The sequence below is a fragment of the Pan paniscus genome, chromosome 13 (assembly GCF_029289425.2).
Source record: "Pan paniscus chromosome 13, NHGRI_mPanPan1-v2.0_pri, whole genome shotgun sequence".
Classification (NCBI taxonomy): domain Eukaryota; kingdom Metazoa; phylum Chordata; class Mammalia; order Primates; family Hominidae; genus Pan; species Pan paniscus.
In genome coordinates, this window is record NC_073262.2 from 79,416,796 (window position 1) to 79,437,226 (window position 20,431).

General features: G+C 40.0%; 2 long non-coding RNA genes across 5 annotated transcripts in view; one reads left to right on the plus strand and one right to left on the minus strand.

Annotated features, from left to right (window-relative positions):
* The window catches only part of LOC134728732 (uncharacterized), a 186,201-nt gene that overhangs the window by 113,865 nt on the left and 51,905 nt on the right, over positions 1-20,431 (plus strand). The gene's annotated exons all lie outside the window — the stretch shown is intronic.
* Positions 1,363-16,508, minus strand: LOC134728733 (uncharacterized). Of its 2 annotated transcripts, XR_010109503.1 has the most exons (4): positions 11,506-16,508; positions 10,669-10,705; positions 10,467-10,565; positions 1,363-6,488 (listed from the first exon to the last, which is right to left on the minus strand). It is a non-coding gene; the product is annotated as an uncharacterized LOC134728733 (long non-coding RNA). The 2 variants fall into 2 exon arrangements; XR_010109502.1 differs by having other exon boundaries at positions 10,467-10,705.

The following is a 20,431-nucleotide window of genomic DNA, read 5'->3' on the forward strand; positions in this document are numbered from 1 at the left end:
TTTCGTCTAAAATTTCTAAGTACTTCACTGCTACAGTGAAGCCTTCCTCTTATGCCATCCTTGGATTTCTTGCTCTAAAGCCATTGTATAAATGAAGACGTATAAAACAATATTAACTCCCCTCCAACAGGGTTTAAGTGAAACTCATCCACCTTATCCTGTGACATATGGTGTAATGGGGGATGGGCCTCCATAGATTACCCTCCAAGGTGAGATTCAATTCCATTTTGCAGTTAAGACTTGATTAGGATCTTTGGCATGCTAAAGCCACAGTTTAAAAAGTAAAAATCTTGGGCTGACAGTTGCATAGGTTTGTTGTTAATGCCATGGAAAATAATCAAGCTTATTTAACTAATAATTCATTATTTTCCCATCAAGGACAGTCTTGTCACTTTCACAGAGAGGGATTTGGTCCCTTTGAATTAATGTGATTTTTGTAGAGGCAGGATTCTGAATAGACTCTGTGTTTCCTATAGCACAGCCTATTTTCCTAACAGCTATCTAGACAGGATCAGTGTTGTTACTTCGAGAGTTACACAATGGAATAGGGGGGAGTTATAGGTAATCCCTTCTTCTGAACTAGCTTGAAATAAAAATTAAATGGGCCTTGAGCATTTGTGAATTGCAGTGTTTCATTGGGGCCATGGAACACTAAGTGAGGCTCAGAAACAGGGTGTTAATTCAGGCCTAATCATTTAATTCCACTCTGTTATGTGCTGTATTTATTGCCCTCCTGGATCTGTTTTCTATGGCCTGATAAAGAGACAGTGATTCTCCAAAGCTCAGTCAGGGACCATTTTATTTATATCGTTAGTTAGTCCAATAAAAGCACTGGCTTCAGATTCCCGCTGTTATTTTCTGTTTTGTAGCCCTGTCATTAACTATGAAAATGCTGATGGGGTTTTCATCTCCTGGGCTGGAGTTGCTTTGGTTAAATGGGAGCTCGTAAGAAGAGGGGAAGGTCAGGACTAGATGGACTGTAGAAAAGTTAAGTTTGGTGTAACCAGATGCAGAGTGACTGGGAGGCAACTTGGGTTTTAGGAGCAAATACAAGCCTTTCATTATTACGTGTGTTAGTGTGCTGAAAACTTGATTGACACTTTTAGAGCAAACTTAGGGCTTTTAAGATGTGATTCCGTTTGTGAACCAGACGTGTTTCAGAGTTTTTAAAGGTCAAATCTTTCTGCAACTCTTCACAAAGTGAAAATTGTTCTAATTTTGCACAGAAGGTAACAGAATATAGCTCTAAAGTTGTTTATATATGTCAAGCAAAGAAGTGGTGAAAAACAACAGCAAACATCAATGGGATCACACATCAGATCCTCTTTTTTTTGAAAATAGTTTTTACTGTATACTTTTATTGTTTAGCCAACAGTCTCTAAAGTGTTAGAGAGTTCCAGAATAAGAAAATGATGATGGGAAACAGATTTATAGAGGTCACTTGAATTAATAATATGGCAATCAGAAGCTAACACAGGTGCATTAACATACTGTGTAATTACCAGTGTTTCCAATGGAGTTAATGGGTAGTTATCCATGTAATAATAGACATTATTTCATAGCAGATATGCAGTTAGCTCATCTCATTGGTGCGTAGAGCACAAATGAAGCAAATCATCATTATTGTTTCAACACTAAAAGATGAAGACATTTTGAGGACTGATGGGCCTCTTTATCAGACATACTATGATATTTTTAAGACGGTCTAAAGCACACATTCAGTAAGTAAATGTGAGAGGCATTCAGCAACTAAATGTGAGAAATGTTAACAGTCAGTAGCTTCCATACCTATGCTGGTATTTAAATGTTTGGAGCAATTAGCATGGTAGAAAGTTGTTCTGGGGGATGTGGTTGAAATTGCATGAGCAAATTTGCACAGAAGTATACATCAATAACCAAAGTTATCACATTCTCATTGAAAGATAAGAAATGAATATTCATTCATTTTACCAACAAAGATCTGTTGACCACTTTCTATAGGAGATAAACAGCTAACAAGTTAGGTCATGCCTAACTCTCCTAAGTACAGTGAGATGTATCTTTGAATTGCAGGGGCTGGAGGGACTGTGCTATATATGAGGACATCACTTAGTACTTTAGAATGTATGGGTCAGGCCAGGTGCAGTGGCTCACTCCTGTAATCCCAGCACTTTGGGAGGCAAGACGGGCAGGTCACTTGAGGTCAGGAGTTCAGGACCAACCTCGCCAAAATGGCAAAACCCCATCATCTCTACTAAAAATACAAAAAATACAAAAAATAGAAAAGCTGGGAGTGGTGGTGCATGCCTGTAATCCCAGCTACTCGGTGGGGCTGAGGTAGGAGAATCTCTTGAACCCTGGAGGCGGAGGTTGCAGTGAGTTGAAATTGCACCAGTGCATGCCAGCCTGGGCAACAGAGTGAGAATTCATCTCAAAAAAAAAAAAAAAAGAATTTATGAGTCACTTTATTATGCAGTATTACATTTGATCTTCAAAAGAACCTTGTGAAGTAGGAAGGCCAGGTATCTTCATTTTACAGATGTGGAACTTGAGCACATGTGTCTGGTTCAAGGTCACTTATCAAGAAAACAGTAGAGTCAGGTCTTCTCATCCCTAATCCAGAGCAAGTCCACTAAATAAAGATTGAGAGAAGCTATATTTAAAAATGACAAATAGCTCCACTCCTGTCCCCGTGAGTTCTAGCCTTTTATGATTCTAGAATAAATGTCAAATCTTGAGTTTTAGAGAGGAAAAGAGCTGGAATTAAAAAAGAAAAAAAAAAAGATTTCAAAGATGTGGGGAGTGCGTGGGAGGAGGCTGGAGAGATGGTAAAGGCATTGGAGGCCAAATAACTAAGGGAGGGGAGGAAAGGGTGGTGGCCAGACGTGCAGCACCTTGGAGATCAGAGACAGTGCCAGGCACAGTGGGCTTGCCCAGAAAGCTGTGGGAAATATGTATTGAATAGTAAACAGCACCCAGATGGTGGAGGCTCTGACACAGAATTTACTTGGGAGGAAGTGAAGAGCCACTGACAGTTTGGGACAGGAGAATGATGTCACAACAATGACCTTTTGCAATGATTAGTTTAGTGGTGTGCAAGAAAAAGTAGCTATTGTTGGCAAAGACACTAGAATTGTCCAAGCATGAGAGAGAACCTAAGACTACAAAAGAGAGCATACAGCCCCAAGGATTTAATAATTCTCTAGTGAATTAGAAAAACTATTTTTAAATGTTGTAAAGTATTCAAATAAATGAATCACAGCTGCTCACCCTTCTTGAGAAATAGCTCCAAATTAAACTTGGCTTTTAACAGACATGAAAAGGAAAATTAGGCAACCATCTAAAATCCAGGGCACACCCTATACTTCATAGGGGCTCAATTTGTTTTTCTTATGTTGATGAAAATATTATCTAAGTCAAGCAAGAAAAACATTTCTCTACGTTGCTAGCTTTTCAGATATCAATATTCTTATTAAAATATAATTTATAAGGTTGCTTTAATTCTCTATTTTAAATGTATAAATGAAATCAAATGAATGCTAAATTTGGAGGTCAATAGGGGATTATTTTTTCCTTCGTGAGCTAAGGAATAGAATAGGATAATAGTAGGAATAAAGGAATAACTTTAGTGTTTTGAATTGACTTTTCTAAAGTCTAGAGTCTTTATTATAGAGAATTCCACAAAACTTTGATATTTGCCAAGGGTCACAATATCAATTAATCTAACATCATGGCTTTAAGCGAAGCAAGATCTATTATTCCTAGACAGCCTCAGGCTAAATTCTGAACTAAGGTAAATTAGCTTTTAGACCCACCCAATTCTGTAGTATAAATTATCACACTGGCTGGGTAAACTTGATGAGCAAGTTACTTAACGTCTCTGGGCCTCAGTTTTCTCATCTGGGAAGTGGGGATAATAATAGTACTGCCTGCCCTCACAGGTGAATTCTACAAATGTTAGTCTCCATTGAGAATCATTCCCAATCCTCTCTGTATACCCCTGCATTTCGTACATAGTGATCCTGGCCATCAGGATGTTCTCTCAGCAACACTTCATTTTCCCATCATTTGTGCTGCCTGCCCTGATGTTCCAGTTCATCCTACTCAGTGCCATAATTTTGACTAAGTTGAGAACCTGCTGCATGCCGAGATGTCAATGAATGTTCACATATCTCCTTATCAACTTTTCCAGGTATCTTGTTTGCATTTTAACAGGGCTTAAAAGCATTAAGCCAAACAGTGAAAAATGATATTAATTATAGGTTCCTCAATTGGTTAGTGAAGAAGATCATGACAGGGAGAGAGGGAAGAAGGGCCTAAATTGCCCCCACACATAAGGTAGCCTCTGGGGAGAGTCTGAGCTTCTGGTGGTCCCTGAGTGACTCCATAATCAACACCTAATATTGTTGCTGCTCCAGCCATAAGCCTGGCTCCTAGATCCGAGGGACATCAAAGTTGGTCCTATCATCAGGAACATTTTTCTGGTTAATATAGAATGTGCCACCATCCCTCTCACATTCAGCAAACACAAAGACGCATCTTCTAGCAAAGGGCTGCGTTTTGGTGTCTAATGTTCCAGCTACAGTAAAAGCCCACTGGGTCTTCCTCCTGTGTTTATAAACACAAGCATTTAATCCACAGCTATGCCTCCAGTTGCTGAAGAGAGCTGCCCTGCATCCCTGCATAACGGGCTCTTTTCCTCTCAAACCAATTGTGGCACTTGCTTCCTTCGGCCCTGGTGCCTATCTACAGCTGTGCTTACTGAAGTGAGACTATAATTTGCTACAGCATGCCAGAGTATTAATAGACAATTATTTATTGCAAATCTGAACCATTTATACTGTTTACTGGCTGACACAATGTAAAATTTTGATCCAAATGTTAATGTGTCCATGACATTGCATAATTCTGTTCCACGCCATGGTTTTTCTCTTCTAAATGAATCGAATTTGCAGTACAAGGAAATGGCGTTTCTAATGGATGAATGATTTACAGCCTCAAACTTACTTATAAGGCTATTATTTGTGTAACTGAGGGAGAATTGACTAATTGCAATAACAGCAAATTAGACAAATTTAGGATTATACTGGGAACAAATTCATAGGGAGAAAAATGAAAATAACTTGCAAAGTTCTTAAAGGGTAAGTGAATAAATCTCACTTTAGCTTTACAGGGCAATTGTATTTTGGGGGGAGATCAGGTACCTTTGAGGCCAAACAGACTTATAAATATTCAATTGAGTAGAACATAGATAAAAATTACCTCTTCATAAAGAACCATATGTGTAGGAAAGAGCACTTCCAATTCTCCAAATGTTTACTGAAATTGCCTACACAAATGTTTTCAGCAGTTGGGTGAAAACAAAGAGCTTTACAGTTATGTGGTTTTCATGAAAAAGACACCAATTTTAGCATATTTACCTTCTATTTGTTGAGCATGCAACACAATGCCAAGGAAGAATGATTTCCTAATGGAGATCTTCATGATTTTTCAAAATAAAAAATGTGCATCAGCAAAAATAATATTTCTATCTTTCTGAGGTATTCCTCTTAGGCTGTTTATATCGATTCCTATTATTTTTTACCTCTACTCACAGAGAGATTGTTAAGATAAAAAGTGCTCAACACAGCTCTAATTAAGTCTGAGAGCTACACTAGATGTCTAAACACAAGGACATCCAAAATTAAGACTCCTTTCATGTTTTAGTCCATGGGGCTCCCACAAATTAATAATGAGAGAAAACTAATTTGGAGTTACTCCAAAAATATCTCACACATAAAATATTCATGTGTCAGTCCAAATTTCAGTTAACCCCTGAACAGTGCGAGGATTAGGGGTGCTGACCCCCATGCAGTCAAAAATTGTCGTGTGGCTGGGCACAGTGGCTCACATCTATAATCCCAGCACTTTGGGAGGCCGAGGTGGGGGGATTGCTTGAGGTCAGGAGTTCGAGACCAGCCTGGCCAACATAGTGAAACCCATCTCTACTAAAAATACAAAAATTAGCTGAACGTGGTGGTGCACACCTGTAATCCCAGCTACTTGGGAGGCTGAGGCAGGAGAATCGCTTGAACCCGGGAGGTAGAGGTTGTAGTAAGCAGAGATCGCGCCACTGCACTCCAGCCTGGGCAACAGAGCGAGACTCCATCTCAAAAAAAAAAAAAAAATTCTCATGTAACTTGACTCCCGAAAACTTCACTGCTGATAGTCTACTGTTGACTGGGAGCCTTGTGGAATACATAAACACATATTTTGTATATTACATGTATTATACACTGTATTTGTGCAATAAAATAAGCTAGAAAAAAGAAAATGTTATTAAGAAAGTCATCAGGAAGACAAAATATATTTACCATAAATGGGAGTAGATCATCATAAAGGTTTTCATCCTCGTCATCTTCACATTGAGCAGGCTGAGGAAGAGGAGGAAGAAGAATGGTTGGTTTTGCTGTCTCAAGGGTGGCGGGGGTGGAAGAGGAGGCAGGAGAGGCAGGCACACTCCATGTAACCTTTATTGAAAAAATTCCAAATATAAGTGGACTCTCACAGTTCAAACCTGTGTTGTTCAAGGGTCAGCTGTGTATACAAAATGGCCTTCTCTTCTCTAATGGCAAGACCCTCCCTCCCACTGGCTTTAGTGATTGCTTCCTTGGTTTTCTTTCCTGTTCCCTGCAACCAGTAGCATCCTCTTCGAGTCTGTTCTCCACAATTCAACTAATGATCCTCTTTCTCAAATATATGCCTTGTCTTGCCTCTCCTCTGCATAAACCCTCACCAGAAAGATCAGGATAGAGAAATACTTTATCATGGTGTACACAGTCCTTCTAGACTTCACAGTGGATACCTTGCCACCTTCTCTCTTGCTGTTTCTCCCCTTTCTCTTATCCTCCAGTAATCTCCAGATGACTTGTAATCCTTGGAAACAGGCTTTGTGCTTATCTCTAATTTCAGGGCCTTTGTGCATTCCTGATCCTTCTCGCTTTGTGAGGCTTTCCCCACCCTCTTTGCTTGGCTCTTACTGATGCTTCAAGAATGGTTTTGGATGACCTCTTCCCCGGGAAACCTTGGTTGAGCCCACCAGTCAGTCAGCTTCCCCTTGGCTTCCCCTGCTTCCCATCACTGTGGTGCCACACTCAGTTTAGAACACTGGGTCTTCAATCACTTTCTCCCCTGAGCTAGAAGCTCCTGGAAGGCATGACTTGTCTTCTTTACTGGGCTTAACCACACCCAGCAAATATATGAGGAATAAGTGAAAGGTATCTTGAATATCTACTTTGTTCCAGGCACTGAACAAGGTCCTGGGGGAATACAGAAATGGTTTGTGTGTGGTCTCTTCTCTCAAATAGAATAGCTTATAATTCAGTAAAGGTTATATAAGAAATCCAGAAATAACAGCAGAATATGGTAAGAGCCACAAGAAAGGCAGGAATTGCTATAGGGTTTCAGAAAATTGAGATTCATTCTTTAAAAACCGCTGTCTTCTCTTTGTTTCTCTCTGTCTCACTCACTGAATCACTTTGAAATAAAGCAGACCTCGAATTAAATCCACATTCAACCACTTATTAACTGTGTGACCTCAGACAATTTATGTAAGCTTCAATTTCCTCATCTGTAAAATGAAGATAATAATATTTACCTTACAGGGTGCAGTGAAGATTAAGTGAGATTGTGCAAAGGGCCAAGAGCATAGAAGACTCAGCAAATGGCGTTGAGAATATTATTTCAAGGCAATGTGCCACTTATTCTCTCAGAGCTGCTCCACTGTACTTCAAGTTTTATTACTCGGCATCTCATATTTCAACTATTAAAAAGATATCTTTAGTGTAGGAATCTTATCTACACATGGCAAATAGCTTGTTTTCAAAATAGGACACAATATACTACTCAGTTTTTCCAATATTGATTGTAAGTTAATATTTGGAAGGGCTTCCTTGCTACTGATAAGCTTGAATTTGGGGCTTTTTGAAATTTTAAGGATGCAAGGATGGAAACCGTAGCTTACACTCCACAGGTTGTCAAAGACTTTTTGCTGAATTTAAATTGCCAAACTTAAAACATCTGATTTATTTATGCAGTACATATTTATTGGGTTCTTGGATAGACCCTCTTGCTGTATCCATCTTTCCTTCCACAGACCTCCATCTCAAATGGAAAAGTATCGGGGGAAATGGAAAGCAGCAACCAACTGCAGCAATGTAGACAAGTAGTGAAGTGAAGCAATGACTGGTTGAAATTGAATCAGATTTTAGTGTCAATTATAGTCCCCATGTCAGAGTAAGGACCAAACACCATTTCTATAACTTATATGATAAATTAAGCCAAGACAATTATCTACTACATTAATACTGGATTCAGGGTTGTATACTGGTCAAGAGTTTGGGTTGCAAAATTAGACCTGTATAATTGTGATTTTGTACAAATTACTTGGTCTTTTTAGACTCCAAATTCTTCAACCATTTCATGGGGATTGTAAAACTGACCTTGTGAGGTTGCTTTGGAAGTCAATTGAGATAATGCATATAAAACACTTAACACACACAGAACTCATCACATGGATATTTTTAGTATCATTTTGAAGATGTCATGGACGTGGTGGCATTTTAAAAAACATTAAGTTAAGGGCACCTGTTTGAGAGACAAGATGATTGTATTATTGTTACTCAGCTGAATGCTTAGTCCATACTCATTGGACAGTGTGATCTTGTATTCCTGCAGGCTGCCCAAGAATGGGGCGGGTGTGAAACATGCATTCAAGAAACAGGGTCAATAGATCTGAAAGTCTTAACTAAATCAATGCAAATAGAAAGTTTGAATTACTACTAAAATAACCAGCTACCACCTTCTGTACATGCAAAATTGCAACATGGAAATATTAATTAAAAAGGAAACATTTTGGGGCTCTATCATGAGAAGCTAGTTGTTTGGCTCAGTCTTCTGCCTTTACGAAAAGCCTCAAATTAGTTTGTGAGAATTTTATTCTAATCTGCAGTCACAGAAACACTCTGACAAGGCTGAAAGAAAATAGACATCAGACAAATTTCAACTCAAGTTCCCATTTTGGAACAAAGCTTGCAGCACGTTACATTAAGAAATATTACTTACACATCATTTAAATATCTTCGGAATAATACAATCATCTTGTATTAAATATTTTGTGTTAAAGGCATTATATTTGTTAATTTTATTCATTGAAAATATGCAAGTTATATAACCCTATTTAGATGCTTCTTCACTTTTCAATACTCAGAGCCTCTCAAATTACAAGTATCCTGGGCCACTCTCTTGACCGCTATGGTGTTTCAGCCTTCCCAATGCCTTCATCTAGTTCATGCCTGATTTTGAGCAATGGGGGGAACTATCCCGTATTCATATTAAATATATTTATTTTACTTTCACATCTCATTCAAGAAGAGAAGCCAGAAACAGGAATATATTGTTTAAGAGCCAGTTTTAAATTGTGTCCAATGGAATAATTCCATGGGAGTTGCGTAGGGCTTTGTCACTGATGTACATCAAGAAGAATTCAGATTTTATATTATTTGTTCTAAACCAGAACATTTTACTTATTATTCATAATACATGTTGAAAGCAGACACCAAAATGGCTCATTTGGAGCCTTTTCTTCTCGCCTGCTAATGCACATTAACGCCAGTACACATTCTGTATTATAGATCCATAAAATGCATTTGCATAATATTGAAATTATAATCCCAAATGTGTACTAAAAACCTTTATGAAAAATTGTCACTGCTCAGCTACTATACAGTGGCTAATTTTTAATCTTAGCCTCTCAGCTGCGAGTAAAGATGGGGTGTTCTTTAAATAAAAATCTCAGGAGTAAGATCCTGGAACCTTAACTCTCCCCTGTTTTAAGTAGGCTGTTTTTAGGGGGAGAAATAGACTATCCAAAGTGCTAAACAGCTGCCTCCATGGTGATTCTGGTATTTTGTGGACTGATGTCTTGAATTTTTAGATTAGGTGAGAGTATCTTTAATTAACCTGCCTTGCATCGCCAATGGGATGATCGAAAAAGCCCTCTGGAGCAGAATCAGAGTGGCTGAGGTGGCAAATATTTTAGCAGAGAATACTACTGGCCACTGCTTCTTGAGTGCCACCTATGTCCTCAGTGCTACAGTGGACCTTGGAATAAATTATAACAGTGAACCCTCACAATAATTCCGTGAGCTAGCTAGCTGTCCCTGATGGAGACATTGAGACTGAGTCTCAGAGAGGCTAAGCACTTGCCACATCTCTCATTTCTCCAATGTAGACCCTATCTGTTCCATATTCTAACTGCTGTATCTAAGAAGAGTGTTTAATTTATATGTTTGAGTCTTCAAATGATTCCACAACTGTGCTTTCAAATACTTGCCAGAAAGTTCTAGATGAGACTTTCCAAAATTAACATCACAAAATTACATTTCTACCAGGCCTTTTTGACATATACTTTAATAAGGGGAACCCTGATAAACAGGCTGAATTCTCACCTTGTGCACAGTGGGGTCCAGTCGGAGAGTGGCCCTGCATTTCCTCTGTGGAGCTGGTCATCTCTTGGTCACGGGACCTTCTTGCCTTTTTCCATGGCCCTAGGCAGAAGTTTACCCTCTGTGTGATGTCAGGCAGTTCTACTCAGTTCACCAAATTGTGAAGTAAGGAAATGTTCCCTGGTGCCCTCATACCAGACTCTACCTCCTTTTTCCTCTTCTCTGTCTTCGGAAATGTATAGCTGCAGGAGGGGAACAAGAAAACATAAGTCAAGCAGGCATGTCCCCGTGTCCCCCACTCTACTCCCACCCTGCACCCTGCTATAGCCATCTGATCCTAGTGGCTTTTTTAAATATAAGAATCAAGGAGGGAACCAGAGATAAGACAGAATGAATTCCCTACTTTATATGGGGGGTTTTGGTTTGGAAAAGAATTCCCTTATTTTCTCTTAATCATTTATTTAATATTCATTTATTTGATGTTAATAGATATTATACACAGTACTAATGCCAAAGGTATAATAGTTCTAAAATTATTTTTTATGCTGTGGAAAGTATGTCTCTCTTCTACTCCTTTTTGAAAACATACAAACAATAGCATAGTATATGTGATATATTGCACCTCATTTTAAAAATGTGTATCTTAGAAATCCTTTTTTACAAGGCCATGTAGAGCTACCTCTTTAACACAGATATGCTATAACTTTTTTAACCAGTCTTCTTTTGATGGATATTAAGGATGTTTCCAATTATTTGCTATTAAAAACATTGCTGCAATAAATCATGAATCCATAAGTCATTTGGAAATGTATCAATAGATCTAAGAGATACAGTCCTGGAAATGTAATTGTAGGGTCACAGGACAAGCACACTTTTAATTTTGGTAGATTCTGAGAAATTGTCCACCCTAGAGATTGTACCAATTTAAACTCCCTCTCCCCTCAACCCACTAGCAGCAGTGCACGAGAGTCCCTTAGTTTAACCCTTTAGATCAAGAGGTTCTGGTAGGATATGGCTAAGACTTGAGAGAAGGCGGACTTACGGGAAGGTCGGAGAGAAGCCTGGCTTTGTGGACTGAATGTCTAACCTCTTCTCAGGCAAGCTACAAAAGAAAAGGACTAGGAAACTCTTAATAAGACCATTCTATTCATTTCAAAGACTCCGAAATAGTCCCAAACATATGGGTCTCATGTCTGCTGCTAAAAATTTCCAGGAGGTAAATTCCACAGCCTTCTTGGGTAAACTATTTGGCTTCTCACAACTCTTCTGACAGTCAGGACATTTTTCCTGATGTCTAATATAAATCTTTCCTGCCTACATCCACTTGTGGAAAATGTGTACTAATATTTCCCTAAAGCAATGCAAGTTCAACTGGCTAGATAACATTATGTGCTAATTTCATGGCTAAAGTATATATCCTCCTGTTTTGCTTTAATAGCAGGCATCTCTTAAGTCGTTTTTAGAAACGTTTGATGCCCACACCAGGGAACATGAGCCCTTTTATTGTGTCCCATCTTTGTTTTAGCTATGAACTTTACAAAGACTGTGTGTGTGTGTGTGTGTGTGTGTGTGTGTGTACTTTACTTTAAAATTCTGTAGTGCCCTCTTGTTTTCTTTTTCTCATATATTATAATCATAGAATTGTGATACCTTCTCATTAAATGCTGATTAACATACAGCTTTCTTAACAACACATTCAATATCACTTCTGCTGAAGGAAACAATGTCTGTAACTGAGAGGCGTGTAGGTCATTTCTGAGTATATCTTTCTCCTGCTGTCTAGATACAACAACTATTTTAGGAACATTTGGCATCCAAAAAATCCCAGCATTGTGCAAATTAAAACATCTGCTTATACTTTGACACTCTCATTCTTCAAAGGTTAGTTGGATTTGCGGTTGCTTTGTTCAACAAGACTGCTCTTAGAGCTCAAGGATGCACATTTAATTATTGGGAAGATCTGTTTGACAGAGTTGTGGGGGGAAAAATCACCCATCATATTCAGACCAGCATTAACATTTTTATAGAACAAGATTGCCTGAGAGTCAAAGAAGAGGGGAAAACTCCAGGAAAATAAATATGAATCTATTTGGTCACTGGTCTTCTACTGATTTACAAGACTCCAGCAAACGACTCTTTGCTCTGTTCCCCAGAGCTCATCAGCTTGCTGTTAAACTGGCATTTCTGATTTCTGCCGAGGTGAAAGACAGCAAAGTAAACTCTGCTTCCAACAATAAATAACAGAAGGAGTTTTTCTTTTCATTCAAAAAGGCTTTAGATCACAGCAGACAGCTACAACCAGGTGCATTTAGCTACATTTGTCATTGCCACAAATGCAAAACATGTAAAGAATCTGTGGCAAACGGGTCAAGATCCAGCCTTTTTCTACCTTATTTTTTCATCTGTAATTGTTACCATTGCCATAATGAAGGCCAAGGTGCCAATAGTAAAGCCAGCATCTCCTGATTGGTTTATTTATTTATGCAAGTCATTGACGCTAGGTAGCAGATTGTACACTGGAAGGCTTTCTGTGTCTCAGGCCAAAGACTAGTAATCTTCTCCCTGGGCAATGCCGAGATAACACATGTCAAGAGGCAGCAGTGACTCGCAAGCCAACTCATCACTCACCTCATCCCATCACTGGCCTGGCCCACTCTCATTGCAGTCTTTTCATTGCCATTCCGAGGGGGCCTACAGACCTTAGCTGTTGCACAGGGAAGAAAGGGATAGGAGAAGGGGGAATGCATAACACATGCAGCAAGAGGGATTTGGTGAGGCAGGAACCAGCAGGTGAACAATGACTCATTTGGAAACATGCAGCTGGGTGTGTGTTATTTGCATATCAGAGACCCTTTGTTAAAGTGGCTTGCCCAGCTGTGTGGGCACATTGGTGAGGGGTGGAGGGGGTGCTGGTCAGAAGCAGAAGATGAATTCTCAGAGAAAACAGAGTGACTTCCTATCTAATTGGTGCACAAGTTGAGGATGGCATGCTCATAGGGGACCTGCTGCAGAAAAGCTGCGTGCTTCTGAGATTTATTTTCCTTTTGCCAAGTATATTATTTCCAAACTCGTCTTTTCAAGATCTTGCAAATTCCCTTGAAAAGAAAAGATTTAACAGTTTAAGGAAAACAACAGCAAAACAAAAGCCATGTTGATGAGGGACAGAGATAAGGTTGGGTTTGAAATGAGTGAGGAACCTCGTAATGAGGTGTGCAGCTTTGTATATTAAGTGATTTCTCTGCGGTACTTTTCCAGATGTGATGGAATACATTTATTTTTGTGCTCATCTGAACTGAAATAATACAAATGAGATACTAAAAAGATATCATTATGTGCAGAAGTAGGCGAAGAATTTAGAATCCCAATTCTGTAAGTTAACAGCTGTGCGTAAAGCAATTTGGAAATGCTTCAAGTCTGCAGGTTGCCTGGGAATCTCTGTCTAGCTCGTATGGACTGGTGACAATCTACGTGTGAATCCTGCATGATAGTTCAAGGCTACTTTATTTCAGGCAGAAATAAATAGCTGGTAGTAAGAAGTCTGTCTCCACCGAAAGCCTGCAGTACAGCTGAATACAGCCACTGCAGTAGTGCCATAAAACGGGATGAGTTTAAAACTACCAGATGGTACCCTGTACAGTGCCTGAAATAAAATGGAGAATTAGGGTGCCCCAAGGTGTGCACAGGAAAGGCAATTACATGAAATAAATGTGCCTTGGGCCTACAGGATGCTCAAGTATGCTACACAGGAGACATATAGTACATCTGGTGAACAGATTTTATCACACACTGGAAAGCCATAAAGCACGCCATTGAATATCGGAACCCCGTCTTACAATGACATTTTACCTGTGTTGCTATTCAGTGCTGTTTATTTTAAAAGGTGCTGTAATCTCAATGATGTGTTTTAAAAGCCTCCTTAACAATGTTTTCTACTATGTCCCATTTTGGGGGTACTTTCAATGCAATGAAAATCTGTGGACAAATAGCCACTCTGGTCACACGAGATCTTGTTTTTATTTCATTTATCTCATTGCTGATGTGATTTGAGTAATAGGATTGTACTTGTCAGCACTCCCCATTAGGGAAAATGCCAACATATTTTTAATGCTATTTCCCACATCTCCCTTGTACTGTCTGTAGCTTCACTAGAGTTTCCCTCTCCACCCACTCCTCCTTTTTCTTAACGTTCAAAGAAAAAGTGATTTTTTTAGTGGTGGGGGTTTGTGAGGAGGATTTGTTGGCACGGAGCCGTTTCTTGCTTCTTCCTCCACAGATGCAAATCTGCTTTCTGTTTGAAAATGGTGTGCTTCTCTTCCGTTGTGAAAATGTCTGAGGAACACATAACATTCATTATTGTTTTAAGAGTTGCTGTAATAAAATCCTCTCAGTACTTAAAGATAGTTTTAGTGTCCCTCCTAGGATTCATTCTAGCTTTGATAATTGGGTAATTGCATCCCCTCCCCCACCAATAAATATTTTCACCCAATTAAGTTTAAAACTATAATAAATTTTAAAGAATTATAGTCTAAAAATTCATACCCTAGAACCAGTATTAAGTATGAATATTTATCTTAAGCCATCAAGCAGTGCAGCCTGTTTAGATGCTCCCATACCTTCTGTGCAGCGTCCTAGCTCTCGAGAGCTGCTGCTGGCAGTGCGGCTTCCCCGAGTGCCAGGAAGACGTGTGCCCTTTACTGCCTGTATGGTTTTCAGACAAAGGAATCCTTTGCTTTCATGTTCCTGTCCTTCTTTGTTCCCATGCGGCATTATTAATTTGTCCACTCATTCATTCATTCATTCATTCATTCCTATCTTCAGTAAGTTCTAACTGAGTGATTGGGCCCATGCTTATGATTGAAGCTGGGTATGGAGAGACACATAGTTGGACCAAGTGGCTGCCCCGACACAGCCCACAGCTTATTAATACCTTCACTCTCTCCCATTCACTCCACAAACCAATGCATCCAGATACATCTTCCAGGCCTTTATTACAGGTTCACCCTCTGTTGCACAAGAGCATATACTCTCAACGCTAAAGGGCAACTAAATGACACAGGGCACTACCCTCATTGCTCAGATGTGTAACAAATGCAGAGTAGCACCCAGAAGACAGTCCAGGAGTTCACATTTCAAACTCCAGCCCAACAGAGACGCCAAACCTCCTGTTCCCTCATGTTGAAAATAGAAATTCAATCACAGCCCCCAAAGCTGGTAGCTTTTGGCAACAGTAACACCTGGAGCTCTGGAGCCAGGAGCAAGGACAAAAGGGCACCACTGGCAAAGCTGAAGCTGAGGTCTGGGAGAAGGGAAAAGTGCAGCTACAGCAAGAATGAAAGAGGAATTGATGACTAGGAGAAGAAAGAGAGCCAAAAAGAACAAATCAGTAGGCCCAGCTGGTGGATGAGAAGAGGGTGGACCCTGGACTCTGGGGCTCTGTTGGGCACTGACCCGGTCTCCCCACCACCTTGGTTTTCCTCAGTTCTGCTGCCTTCTTTCATCCACTTTGTCCACTTCTCCTAAGCCAAACCATCCTATCCTGCTGCCCACAAACGCCCAGATCTGTTCTTCCCTGATCACCCGCTCCACCTCCACCATCAAGGCTTAACCATCTCTGCCCCATTTCCACCCATCACCTTTTAGGAAAAGAGCCTGGCAGCATTGCATGCCCAGGTGGTCATATTTCAGATGACACATTGTGAAAACACAATGACATAGACACATAAAAACAGTGATGCTGAATCTCTAGGTAATGTGGTTTTGGGTGCTGAGCTCTGTTAATAAAGAATATGTCAATGATAATATTCAGTTGGTGAAAAAAAAGATAATTAGAAAAAAAAACCTTTAGCTTCTAAAACCCTATGTCAATAATTTCTGAGGACGTCAACAGGGAAGTTGTTTTTAAAATTCAGGATCATAATACCTGAAAAGAATCAGAATCTAGTAACTTTTCTTCTTCAAAACCTTTCTGATGGGATTCTAGGTGGGGTTGTTGGTGATGGTGGCAATTGGGGTTCACCAAGAAGAAACGTCCAAAAAATTGAAGTTCAAAGCTGAGCTGAAGCTAAAATCAGTCTGGTATTTGGCTCTTTATATCATACACAGAACTGGTCAAGAGGATGGCAATCATAACTTCATTTTATTTACTCTGAAATATTTCAGATAACTTTAATTAGTTTCAAAGATTTTATTTGAAGAAATAAAAGTAATACATGCCAGAAAAATGGTCTAAGTGAAGGGCAGGAAAAGATGACAGGGAAGAATTTGTGAGAAAAGTCTTTGTGTCTGTATTTGCTTTTTACTATATTCAGATTTTTCATCAGTTCTTAATCAGCACTATAAGCAGAAGTTGCAGGCAAGGGCAGGAGAATGGCATTGGTAGTTTTATGGAAGCTATGAGGGAAAAGTGTGTGGGGGAAGGAGTTCTTGGTATGAACTGTACAAGTTTGTTTCAATGCTGTTTCTCCAAGGGCAGGTTGGGCTACAGGTGGCTGCTTTCTGGCTGATGCCAGTTGGCATGTCACCTGACCTGAGGGTGGAGTTTTCAGAAGGAAGGGATCAGACCAGAATCAGCCAAGGTTCCAAGGAGCCTCCCCTAGATGGATACAGTCTGAACAGGTGTGGAGAAAGGTCGTTTCCATGGCAGCTGTCACTAGGCGCTCTGCCAGGGAGGCTGACTAGTACTTAGTGGACTGGATGCAAGATGTCAGCATCTCCAAACTACCCTGCTGTATGAACAATCCGTGAGCAGCACCCAGCTTCCAGCAAGCAAGGCTTTAGAGCATGATGGGTAAAAAGAGAGTGAATGCACCGAACTCCTGCTGCTGTTGTTTCCCAGCTGTGCAAACTCGGACAGGTTATTTTATCCCTTTAAGCCTCAGTTCTCCACACTATAAAGTGGGCATGAAAACGGTAGTGCTTTCCTTATAAAACCGTCATGAAGAATCAATGAGATAATCCACATAAAAGTACATGGCCTGGCTTACAGTAAGGACTCAATCATTTTTAGCTATTCTTACAAATAATAACTCTGTAGGCAAGGATGAATGAACTAGAGCTGTAGAGAGGAGCAGAGGGAAATGAGACTCTCTTTGGAGCATCATAGAAAAGCATCAGAAAGCACATAAAAGAAAAAAATTAGGGGAAGGCATAGTGAGGGTAGAGGACATACAGGTGGTGAGAAATGAAATTAGATTGGACTCACTCTTCACCTAATATCACAAGATTTTCCATCACTAAGGATCCTCAGCCAAAGGATGGGAATCTTTTGGGATAAGCAGAGGCAAGTGGTGGGTGTGGGAGAGCAAATCAGAGACCATTCTAGAAGTTGGCCTGGTGGCAATAAGTGACGAGAATTGCATGGGTGCTTACCCAGTAGCTGTTGGGTGTGGTAAAAGGTGGGCCACAGCTGTTATGCTACATGTAGGTATAAAGACAGAGGAAGTGGGGAAAGGGGCCCTGCGGGTAAATGTTGACTATTAGTGTGGAAACCAAAGTCAGGACAACCTGGGTTGTGACCCCAGAGATTTTGCCAAAGCCAGTTGAAGGTCTTTAGACACCAGAGGTTCTACAGGGTCTCAACATGTGATGGTACAAACGGGAAGGTTTTGTGCTTGTAGAAAAGTGGTGACATTGAGGAACAAAGAGAAACCTGTTCATAAGGCCTTAAACAACATCACATGCTGGTATTCATTTTTTTTAAGGTGACAGAGTAAAATACAGTAAGGGCAGGGATATAAGAGGATGTTCTAAGCAGAGGGGAATAGGAATGAGCTGAGATGCTTTCAGGAAACAACAGGAAGTCTGGGGTTGGGGAGGACAGGATAGTGGAAGAAACACTTTCCAAGTGAGGAGAACCAGGCTTGACATACAATCAGTTGTACAAATAACAGAGATATTGCTCTCAGCCACGTGAAGCAAACGGAGAGCAAATAGTCCCGGGCTGGGATGATGATGGCCTGGACTGAGGCTACAGGAGAACCAATGGAAAGGAGGGGTCAAGTTTGAAAACATGGTAGAGATAGAATCAACAAGACCAAATGACCTCTTGGAGTAAGAAATGGGAAAAGGTTGGCACCCAAGGTTCTTTTCAGATTTCTTATCCTCTCTAACCTTTCCCGCCCACATGACATTGCTTAACACTCCCGGCTTCTGGAAGCTTTTTCTGTTTCTTTAATGAGGCGGCACTGCCCTGCTTCTCCTTCTGGTCATGAGCAAAACAGAAATGACCTTTGGAAAGAAATTTCTCTCTTCATTCCAACACTCATCTCTCCAAAAGATTAAGTGATTTATGTGACACTGGTCAAATCTGATTTAAGTAGTAGGTCTGAGCCCATGAGACTTATCTACTAAGCTGAGTTCCATCCCCCAGGGAGAAAAAAAGGGAAGAGATTTGGTTGCAGGTGTGTACAGATGTGAGCTTGGGGAATTGAAATGTTACTAGGACTCTCTGCAGGAAACTTAATGCTTCATACCAGCAGGCAAAAATAGTTTGAGGTTCTTTCCCAAGACAGTGAGTTTTAAATAGAGATTTGATTTGGAATGGTCGACATATAAATCTTCCTCCCCGGCTTCCGCATGAAGCACACATTTGATCCTATAGACAGCAATGAGTCTTTAAGAGCCATAATGGCCCATCATGCCAGAGGGTATTTATGGATTTACAGAGTCTTCAGATATCTGGATCTTGTGCAAGCATGATAAAAGCCCTCTGAAATTTTTGCTCAAATAAATAAGTGCTTAGCTAGCTGTGTTTCTTAAATTAAATGTCTCAGCCATTGTTCACTTGTAAAATACCCAAGGGTCCTAGTCTACATTTTGGAGTAATGTGCTGCAACATTTCTGTTGGAAGAATAAAGCGGTTTAGGGGCTGTAGGAAATCACTAACTTCTATTTTTGTTTTTCATGCTGCTAATTTAATAGGAAATATGCTGCTGAGTACAAGTTTGATGGCAGGCATTTCTCAAGCCATCTCTCCAGTGACCAACAAGGTTGATGGGAGTGAAATCGTTTTCTGTTTAAAAAACTGATTTGGAACATAGGTCAGTAATTTTAGAAACCAAACGTGTTGTTAGATTCTTAACTGATAGGACTTAGAAGCTAATAGTTGTAGAGATGGGAATCTTGTCTGTAGATTGAGTTTCTCATTGAGTTTTCTCATTTCCAGCAAGGAGCTGAAGAATTTTTACTATCTCACAAACCCTCTTCTTTCATAAGGAGAAATATTAAAAGTTATTTTCTGTGTCTTCATGAAATGCCTGTCATGATATGGAATTAACATACCCATTTTCATTGAATGCTTAAGACAAAGTATTTTATAAATTGTGGTAAATAAAGCCTCTGACAGGTAGCTGGTACTAGAGCAGTTAACTCTCTCAGAGGACCCTCAGGCTTCCTGGCATCTTCTGTATGCCATAAGCCAAGGTGCTTTGGCTTAATCCAAAACCAGAGGCCAAAAGTTTACTGATCTGTGTCAGTTAGGTAAATCTCAATGCACAGAGATCACTGATTTTAAAAATATAAATGTTTTCCCAACCTATACTTCTTTGTGAGATAAGTATTGGGGAAGAGCTGAACATAATGTATCTTTCTTGGTTTGGGTTATTAAAATGGGAACATGTCATATAATGATAGCCACATATGGAGCAAAGTGTAATGTCTAGAGAAAGGCTGCTGCCACCATCATTACCACAGTGGCCTTCCCGGGCAATCTCCTAAATTCCCAGCAGAGAGGCAGAGTCCTCTAGCTTGCTGATGTGGGAGCCAAGAAATTGAAAACAGTGGGGAAGAACAGGAGGACCTGTACCTGCTACCTCAGCCAAATTACCTGTATTGACTTTGAGTGAAGCCCCTTAGGTTTGAAAAAATAGTTGTTTTTGTAATTGTCAAGGGACAACTCAGTTTTTCTAAAAACTCTGAAGGTGAGCAGTCTCAACTCCCATTTACACATGGAACACTAAAAAGCTATATGT